The 10074-nt window shown below is 46.5% G+C and overlaps 1 long non-coding RNA gene across 1 annotated transcript in view; it reads left to right on the top strand.

Moving 5' to 3' along the window:
* LOC146403400 (uncharacterized) overlaps positions 1 to 10074 on the top strand; it is a 1275680-nt gene that overhangs the window by 471354 nt on the left and 794252 nt on the right. The window lies entirely within an intron of this gene.

Raw genomic sequence — 10074 nt, 5'->3', positions numbered from 1 at the left:
CCCTTCCCCCTTTAGTTCTTTAGTCAGAATCGCCAGCAAACTCTCAGCCCCACCCAAGAGGTCCTCTCCTGCTAAGATGGAATCTTCCAAGTCAAGCCCTGGAGGATGAATGGGGAGACACAGAACCAACAAGATGTACACATGGAGTGAGAGTGAGAGCTTTAAGGAATTGGCTCATAAGATTGTTTTTGGACACAGGCAAGTTCAAGATCTGCAGGGAGGGCTGACAGGCTGGAGATCCAGGGAGGAACCAATACTGTAGTTCAAGTCCAAAGGCTACTGGTAGAATTTTCCCTCATTTAGGGGAAGTCAGTCTTGCTTTCTATTTAGACCTTCAACTGATTGGATAAATCCCACCCACATTTTGGAGGGCAATATGCTTTTCTTAAAGTCCATTGATTTACATGTTGTTGTCATTCAGAATACATTCACAGAAACCTCCGGAATAACATTTGACCACACGCATTTGGGCACCCGGGCCCAGTTACATTGACACATAAGATTAACCATCATAGGGTGGAACTAGTTTACTAAACATTTTCAGAAATGATTTAAAAGAAGCTTAACCAGTAGGAACTTTTTTTTTTTTTTGACCCAAGAAGGCTGTTCCCACGGCATGTGGAGGTTCCCAGGCTAGGGGTCTAACCGGAGCTGTAGCCACCAGCCTACGCCAGAGCCACTGCAACGTGGGATCCAAGCTGCATCTGCGACCTACACCACAGCTCAGGGCAACACTGGATCCTTAACCCACTGAGCCAGGACAGGGATTGAACCCGTAACCTCATGGTTCCTAGTCAGATACGTTAACCACTGCGCCACGATGGGACTTCCACCAGTAGGAACCTTGATGTTTACAGTTGACCCTTAGCTCTTTTAAGTAGTGAAATAGTAAGACCTGAGGGTTGACCTGAAGGATGGTCTTGGACAGCCTGTGGAAAGACAGCAAGTTGTCAGAGTCTTTCTGACAAAGAGAAAATAGAGGAACTTAGTAAATGTTGAGTTAAATGTCTTAGGTGGAGTCAAACTGAATTGAAGTGGTTAAGTAAATACTCTTAGGTGAAACTGGTTCAACTTATATGGAGAGGGAAGATGAGCCACAGAGCTCTCCTTTACCACTTAAGAATGGGACCTATGATGGGAGTTCCTTGGTGGTCTAGTGGTTAGGATGTAGTAGTTTCACTGCTGTGGCCTGGGTTCAATTCCTGGTCTGGAAACTGAGATCCCACATCGAGCTGTTGCATGCTGCACATACTCCTGCCTCTCAAAGAGGAGACCTGTGAGTAAATGACAACATAGTTATTCATTAAGGTGATAAATGTGAGGTACCAAATAGGTAGTAGGGAGCCATGCTACTCTGCTCTGGACTCAACCATTACAGTCTCTGTGCAAAAGTCCACTGACCCTCAGGCACAGAAAAATATCTCAGAAAGGCATTGAAAGGAGGCCAACAAAACTGAGGCCAGGAGTACCTGCCGTGGCTCAGTGGAAACGAATCTGACTAGCATCCATGAGGACGCAGGTACGATCCCTGGCCTTGTTCAGTGGGTTAAGGATCTGGTGTGGCCGTGAGCTATGATGTAGGTTGAAGATGCGGGTTGGATCCCGTGTTGCTGTGACTGTGGTGTAGGTAGCTACGGCTGGGATTCGACCTCTAGCCTGGAAACCTGCATATGCCGCAGGTGCGGCCCTGAAAAGACAAAAACGAGCAAACAAAAAAAACTGAGGCCATTGTGCCAAACTCTATACTTAAACGAAATGAAAAGCTTTCTCCTTAGTAGGAAATCGCCAGAATATAACATATGATAAAATGCCTCCCCCCCAAAATGTGTAAATGAGTTTAAAAGAAGGCTGGTGATAGGTCCAGAGGATGGAGACAGACCCCCCCCAAACCCCCAAATGTGCTGTTCCCCTTGGAGACCTGCTGTGGACACCCTCTTCCAGAATGTGGAGGCTCAAGTTGGGCGGCAAGAAACCGTGGCCTGCGGGAAAACAGCTGCCTGCATAGATTAACCTCCCATGAGGATTAACTGCCCTGGTCAAGGGACTCCACCCCCTACCCCTCCCTTGACCTTCCCCTCCTTCTTCATCGTTCCTGCCACAAGTACCCACCAGGAACTCCAGCCACAGCTTCCTGCCACAGATCCTTTATAAGCCTAGCACCTCCTCACAGTCAAAGCTGGTGCCATCTTGAGCTTAGCCCATCTCCCTCTGATGCCTTAATAAATCTCACTTGCTTTATCAACTTGGCCTTGAGCGTCCCTCCCTCAGTAAACCTAACAGCTGGACTGGGGGTGGGGGGGAAATGGGGTAGGATGGTGAGAGGCAGAATGAAAGGGGAAAACTTGCTGAAAATTTTGGAGTGGGTACCGAGGAGGAGTGGTTTATTTATAAAGATTCATTTGCAGTCCAGGGGCCCAGAACTCCCAAACCCACAACAACAGGTAGAGAAGGATGGAGGCTGATTGTGTGCAGCCCAGAGGAGATGGAGAGAAATACCCCCTCAGGGAAGAGAGAAGGACTCTCAAGTCTTCAGCCCTTTCTCATGATCCTTCTCTCACCCCATTAGCAACTACCTGATAAATGCTGTGGGTTGGATCTCTGTTGCCTCTTTTTTTTTTTTTTTTTTTTAATTTTATGGCTGCACCCTTGGCCTATGGAAGTTCCTGGGCCAGGGATTGAATCCAAGCTGCAGAAGTAGCAATGCCAGATCATTTAACTCACTGTACCAGGCCAGTGATCAAACCTGCACTGCTGCAGCCACCCAAGCTGCTGTGGTCTGATTCTTAACCCACTGTGCCACAGTGGGAACTCCTCTGCTGCCTCAATTATCTGCCCAAGTCTTCTCGCCCCAAAGGCCACTTCTTTGTTCCAGGCCCTCACTGTCTTCCATCTGGATAACCGTAGGCAAGACATATTCCCACGACCACCACGCCTTCCTCTACAGCCTCTCCAACCTGCCCTCTAGGCTGATGTCAGGATGGGTATTAGCGGATGCTTCTATCATTGCCAGGGAGCAAAGCCAGGGCTGGGAGGACCAGAACTCTACACAAGATCCCCTATGTGTGTAATCCTATGTTAAGTGTATACCCAGTCTTCTAATTAGCCATTGATCTAGGAGGGATATAGAGAAAGCCCATAACCCAGGATAATTGTCTTTATATAGCAAATAAGGGACTTTGGGATATATTTGTAAAATTTTTTTAAAAAATTAAGGTATTTAATTTTTAAAAAATGTATATTTTTATATAATTTTTAAAGGATACTTTCCATTTACAGTTATTATAAAATATTGGCTATATTTCCCATGTTGTACAATAATCCTAGAGCTTATCTTACACCCAATAGTTTGTACCTCCCACTCCTCCACCCCTATATTGCTCAAGGACTTCATTTTATATATTTATGTGTATGTATATTTGTATGCGTGTATATATGTATATATGCATGTGTATGTATAGATATAGGCAGTGCCCTTGGCATGTAGAGAAGTTCCTGGGCCAGGGATCGAACTTGTGCCACAACAGTAACCAGAGCCACACCAGTGACAAGACTGGATCCTTAACCCGCTAAACCACAAGGGAACTCCAGGACTTCATTATATTAAGAGATAAATTGAACAAGGACGCAGAGAGTGGGGAAGCAAGAACAAACTGCTGAGCCCCGCCCAATTTAGGAACAGGTCGGTTCCAAAAGTAATTTTCCTAAGTGGGTTGTTGGGAACTTGGAGCATATTCTCCGTAGAGAGAGTGCACCATGATTTTACTTATGACATGGGCTAAAGACACTTTTTATAAGTTTAGCCAGGAAAATAAGTTCCATGATTATTAAACTATGATTATTATTTTCAATGGGAAATGAACTAAATTTTGGAAGCTGGAACCTTGTGTTGCCCCGTAGAACTTTCTTTTTTTTTTTTGTCTTTTTGCCTTTTCTAGGGCTGCTCCCACGGCATATGGAGGTTCCCAGGGTAGGGGTCGAATCAGAGCTGTAGCCACCATCCTACACCACAGCCACACACACAGCAACGCGGGATCCAAGCCACGTCTGCAACCTCCACCACAGCTCATGGCAACGGCGGATCCTTAACCCACTGAGCAAGGGCAGGAATCGAACCCACAACCTCATGGTTCCTAGTCGGATTCATTAACCACTGGGCCATGATGGGGACTCCTGTAGAAATTTCATGGCAAGAGGAGTGTATCTGATGGAGACTCAGGTAGAGAAGGGATATTTGGGAGACACTGCCGCCTGGGAATCTTCCTTCCCTGGTCATGTCAGAGTTTGCCACTGAATGTGGGAGACTGTGGTGTTCAGCCAGGACTCTGTCTATAAATACACATGAATAATTTTGCAAAGTGGATGTTGTTAAGCTGGGACTGCTTGTTCCATTCTTGGATCTCAAGGTTTAGAACCAACCTCAGTGTTCCCACTTTTATTAGCCTATCGATAACTTAAGTCCAGTTTACCTTGGAATGTTGGAATGAGTCCAACTCCTTGGGATAACAATTGACAGGCTCTTGGAAATGATGAAACCTTACTCTTTTAGTCGGATTTCACAACTTCTCCTCCCTCTCATAAAACCATGACAAAGGACACCTATAATGACTAAGGCCAATCAAAATTAAATCTGTGTTGAGCACTTGGGTACTGTTTCGCAACAGCTCTTGAGGTAACTAGGCATTGCAAAATCAAGTTTTGAGAATTAGACTGGACTAATGAATGAAATAGATCCCACGAATTAACCTGACACTTGGTCCACCCGTTTTGAGAAAGTTAAAACCGTCTTGGTAGTCCTATTGAAATCCAGATGGATTTCCATAAACCAAGCTACCAGATTCACTCAACATGGCATACTTGAAGCCACTCTACTAACTTCTTTCTCCAGAATCATTCGAATTCGTTGCCTATCATTGTGTTCAATGCCTGTCAGAGCTCCCGGAAGGACAGAAAAAAGATAAATGCAAACAACTCTTAATTGTTGCTTAGCTTCATTTCAGCCACTCATTCCCAAGGCCTTTCCTTGGGCCTTCCCATTCTCATCTCCACTTTTTGAATTCCATGCTGGTTTAGCTCCTTAGGGTTACTTTCCAATACAGCCCTTTTCTCTGTATCTTCAACCCCCCTTTCTCTCTACTGAAAATTTTCTCTTGTGGGTAATATATACTCAGGTTTATTTATCGTAAGCAAAACAAAACTCAACACTCCCTTCTACCCTAATATTTTACCTCTTGCTGTCTCTTCACAGGCACAGTTATTCATAGTGTGTCTTTTTTTTTTTTTTTTTTTGGTCTTTTTGTTATTTCGTGGGCTGCTTCCGCGGCATATGGAGATTCCCAGGCTAGGGGTCTAATCGGAGCTGTAGCCACCGGCCTACGCCAGAGCCACAGCAACGGAGGATCCGAGCCGCGTCTGCGACCTACACCACAGCTCACGGCAACGCCGGATCGTTAACCCACTGAGCAAGGGCAGGGATCGAACCCGCAATCTCATGGTTCCTAGTCGGATTCGTTAACCACTGCGCCATGACGGGAACTCCCATAGTGTGTCTTATTTTCTTTGTCTCCACCAGGCCCCACCTTGACATCTGTGGGGCCCCAAGTAAGAGCACAAATGAAGGCCTGCACACAGTGTCTACATATTTAAAAGTTACATATCAAGGAGTTCCCACTGTGGCACAGGGGGTTAAGGGTGGCTGCAGTGGTGTGGGTTTGATCCCCATTCTGACACAGCCCATTAAAGGATCCAGTGTTGCCATAGTGTGTAGGTCGAAGCTGTGTCTCAGATTGGATCTCTGGCCTAGGGAACTTCCATCTGCCATGTGTACAGCCATGAAAACAAAACAAAACAAAAGTTACACATCAAATTAACGAGCTATTAAATAACTTGTAGTTCTTTTGTTTGACCTTGATAAATATACCTAGAAGGTCAGGATGAAATTTAGAATTCTCAGAGTCCTTGGAGTTCTGGCGTAGAACGTGGTTTTGTAGGGGAGAGTTGGTGCCAGGTCTCTGGCTCACAGCTGGCCTTCCTTCCCATTTCCTTCTGGCTCCTTCCACCATCAAGAGGGACCCTGAGTGCATGCTTGTGGAGACCCTGTTACGGCAGCTGCCCAGCAGCCCTGCACCGCAGCGTATCAGCTCCAGCGACAGCCCTGTGGCTGTAGTGTACCAGCTCCAGCAGCTCTGTGGCTGCAGGGTATCAGATCTTTTACCCGGAGAGAAACCAAGTGGGCACTCAGAGAGTTGGAGAACTCAGATTTATTACACCGGTGGGCTCAGAGGAGATCGCTCTCGGGGGTCTGAGCCCCGAGAAGGGGTTTCCCAAGGCTTTTATGGGCTGCCTTTTCCAGGTCCATGCTTGGCTGGTTGGACCGGAGTGAGGTCAGGCACGGTAGCAGATGCGGAAGTGAGTTCATAGAAGCAGATGTGTAGGGGAAGGGTGGTTGGGGCAATTAGCTGGACTTGGCTTAGTCATCATGGCCAGGGTCTCTCCTTTCTACGTTTTTTTTGTTTTTTTTTTTTTCTGTCTTTTTTTGCCATTTCTTGGGCTGCTCCCTTGGCATATGGAGGTTCCCAGGCTAGGGGTCCAATCGGAGCTGTAGCCACCAGCCTACGCCAGAGCCACAGCAACGCAGGATCCGAGCCGCGTCTGTGATCCACACCACAGCTCACAGCAACACCAGCCAGATCCCTAACCCACTGAGCAAGGCCAGGGATCAAACCCGCAACCTCATGGTTCCTCGTCGGATTCGTTAACCACTGCGCCACGACGGGAACTCCTCCTTTCTACCTTTTTATCAGGACATTTTCTCTTACAACCCCAGCCCACACCCAAGGATACGCCTCACCCCTTCCCCATCCTGCAAATGGCTGTCCTCAGCCACCCGTGGTGCTGAGCATATGCTCGCCCATGATGTGGTCTGACCTCTTTATGGACTGGATTTGAGAGGCAGCCCAGGGTTAAAAGGCTTAGAAATGAGCTTGGGGACTTTGGGACAAGGAATTTGGGATCCTGGACAATCAGAATATAATCTGGAAGGCGAATGGTGGCTCCAGTAGGTGTGTTCCTTTGACTCCACACCCAAGGATCAAGAGACCCATGTAGGGAGGAGGCTGGAGGAGGGGCAGAGCAGAGCCGTACAACACAGGCTTGGGGGAGGGGCTCTCACTTGGTCCAAGGTCACTGGTTTTACTGTCTGACTCCTCTCTCAATATTAGAGCCTCATTCTCACTCAAGCCAATTTGCTTCTGCCTGCAGCACTGCAAAGCCATCACTCTGCGAAGGGTCAATAGTCACTTGCGATTTCCCAGCCCGGTGAATGCTCTTCCTTTCTTTGCTTTCCCTTGACCCCTGTTCGTTTTATCTCTGTATTCTGCATGAGTGACTTACTTAGAATTCCTATAATTAATCACCACCTGTCTTGTCATGATTCCAAAATCTGCATCTTAACCAATTTCTGATTTTTTTTTTTTTTTTTTTTCTTTTTAGGGCCTCACCTGTAGCATACGGAGGTTCCCGAGCTAGGGGTCAAATTGGAGCTACAGCTGCAGGCCTACACCACAGCCATAGCAACACCAGATTTGAGTCACATCTGTGATCTATGCTGCCACTTTTGGCAATGCCCGATCCCTAAACTATGGAGCCAGGCCAGCTATTGACCCACGTCCCCACATCCTCATGGACACTATGCTGGGTTCTTAACTCTCTGAGCCACAATGAGAACTCTGATTTTATGGATCCAGTCTCATAAGAACCATGAATCCAACAGAACCCAGTACATTCCTCCTCCTTCGTATCCTTAGTCTCAGGAAATAGCCACTTAGATGCACAGGCTAGATACTTTTCATGATTCTACCTTCTTCCTCATTCTTCACATCAAATTAGTAACTATATGGTTTTGTTTTGTTTTTTGGTCTTTTTGCCATTTCTAGGGCCACTCCTGCGGCATACGGAGGTTCCCAGGCTAGGGGTCTAAGTGGAGCTGTAGCCACTGGCCTACACCACAGCCACAGCAACTCGGGATCCGAGCCGCATCTGCGACCCACACCACAGCTCACGGCAACGTCGGATCCTTAACCCACTGAGCAAGGCCAGGGATCGAACCTGCAACCTCATGGTTCCTAGTCAGATTCATCAACCACTGTGCCACCACGGGAACTCCCTGTAACTATATTTTGTTGATTTTAAACTCCTAAATATTTCTACACTCTTTCCCTTTCTTTCTAACCCTTTTGCTATGCTATTACTTTAGACCTTTTATAACATGTATTTAAAGTAGCTGAATGGCCTCTTAAGAATTCACTGCTGTAACTCATTTTCCACTCTGTTGCAGCAATAATTGCCTGAAGTACAAATACAATATTTTCTTCTTCCACTTTTAATCCTTCATTGGCCCTTCATGTTGTTCACGATAATATTCAGAGTCCTAAACCCATTCCTCTCAACCTTTCCTCCTCATGTCCTTGCATCCTTGGGCTGAGATGTACTACCTACTCCATGCTTTGGGGAGTGTTTCCCCACGCTATTCCTTTTCCGGGAAGATCCTTCCTTCTTCTGGTATCTGGCTCCTCCCTTCTGATTCTTCAAGACTCATCTCTGGAAGGGTGACCAGGCTCCCCCCAGGCCCTACTGGGATGCCCTTCATCAGTGTTTCCATAATACCATGGGCATATTCCATCAGAATGTGTTTTACAAACTATTTTAATTGCAGATTTAACTGCATGACTCCCTTGCTCAAGCTCCATGATGGCGGGGAACCCATCTTTCCTTTCCTTACGCTCAGCATTTAGCCCGCCACCTGTCAGTTAGCAGATGTTCCATAGGCCTGTGAGAGAGGTGCCAGGGAAGGTGCTGGGGGATACCATGATGGGTGACACAGACACTGCCCCCCATGGTATTGACTGTTTAAGGAGAATGGGACATGTGATTCCAAAGCTGGTGCAGCATGTTTGATGCTGAAGGAAGGGGGGGGAAAGATGCCCTTAGTTGGGTGTTTGACAACCTTTTTAGGGTCATTCAATTTGATAAAACTATCTCTGCAAAAATGTGTGTGTATATATATGTGTATATATATATATATATATTTTTTTTTTGGTAAGATTTAGGACATTCACAATTTTCCCTGGAGCCATCCAGGGGCTTCCTAGGTTACACATCCCTTAGATTTGGGTAGAGTGGCCCCTGCCTTAGAGCATCTGCTCTGGCCCTCCTCCATCTGTGCTCCAGGGGCTCATATCTTTGAGGAGCATTTGAGATGAAGCTGAAGGCTGGGTAAAATTTTACAAGTTGCGCACATGGGAGAAAATGGAAGCTAGTTGAGAAGAATGGGCTGAAAGAAAAGCATGGTGGTGGAAAGGCCAGCAAGAGGCTTATTTGGAAAGGTAGATTGGGATCTTGGCTACAGAAGGCGCCAACTCTCAGAGTTGGAATTTTAACTGATTTGGTGGGATCGTAGGAAGTCATTAAATTTTGCGGGGGCGGGGGGAGCATGACATAATTGGAGTGTGCTCTGAGAGGATGACTTTGGCAGGTTATTAATTAAGTTCTAGGGGAAGAGAAAGGAGAAAGGAGAAGGTGGAAAGTTGTTACAGAGTCTGAGGGAACCAGTGTGATTGAAGTACTGGACAAAGTAGTTGGGTTGGGAGTGGATGAGATTAAGGCAAAAGCCATGATTTAAACACCACGAGATTTTGCAAGGATTCAAAGAGAAGGCAATACAGATTTTTCTGATATTATAACACTGGATGTTGGGAACATGGCCATGCTGTTCATGAAAGAGAAAGCTGGAGGAAGAATTAATTTGAGGGGGAAGGTAAAAGCCTGGATCTGGACTCATAAAATACATGCAGCCTCCTGGACAAAATTTAGGAAGCTCTCTGCTTCAAGTCTAAAGAGGACCTAGGGAGTTCCTGCTCTGGAGCAGTTTGTTAAGAATCTGAGTGCAGCAGCTCAGGTTGCAACCTGGTGCATTGGGTTAAAGGATCTGGCTGCAGCTGTGCCATAGGTTACAGCTGCAGCTGGGATTCAGTCTTTGGCGCAGGAACTTCCATATGCCTCAGGTACAGTCATAAATAA

The sequence above is a fragment of the Sus scrofa genome, chromosome 5 (genome assembly GCF_054392235.1).
Source record: "Sus scrofa isolate SSC_HxYL_T2T_F1_AM1 chromosome 5, Sscrofa_HxYL_maternal_Yorkshire_Landrace_v2.0, whole genome shotgun sequence".
Taxonomy (NCBI): Eukaryota; Metazoa; Chordata; class Mammalia; order Artiodactyla; family Suidae; genus Sus; species Sus scrofa.
Note: the sequence above shows the minus strand (reverse complement) of the source record. Positions and strands in the feature narration are given on the sequence as shown.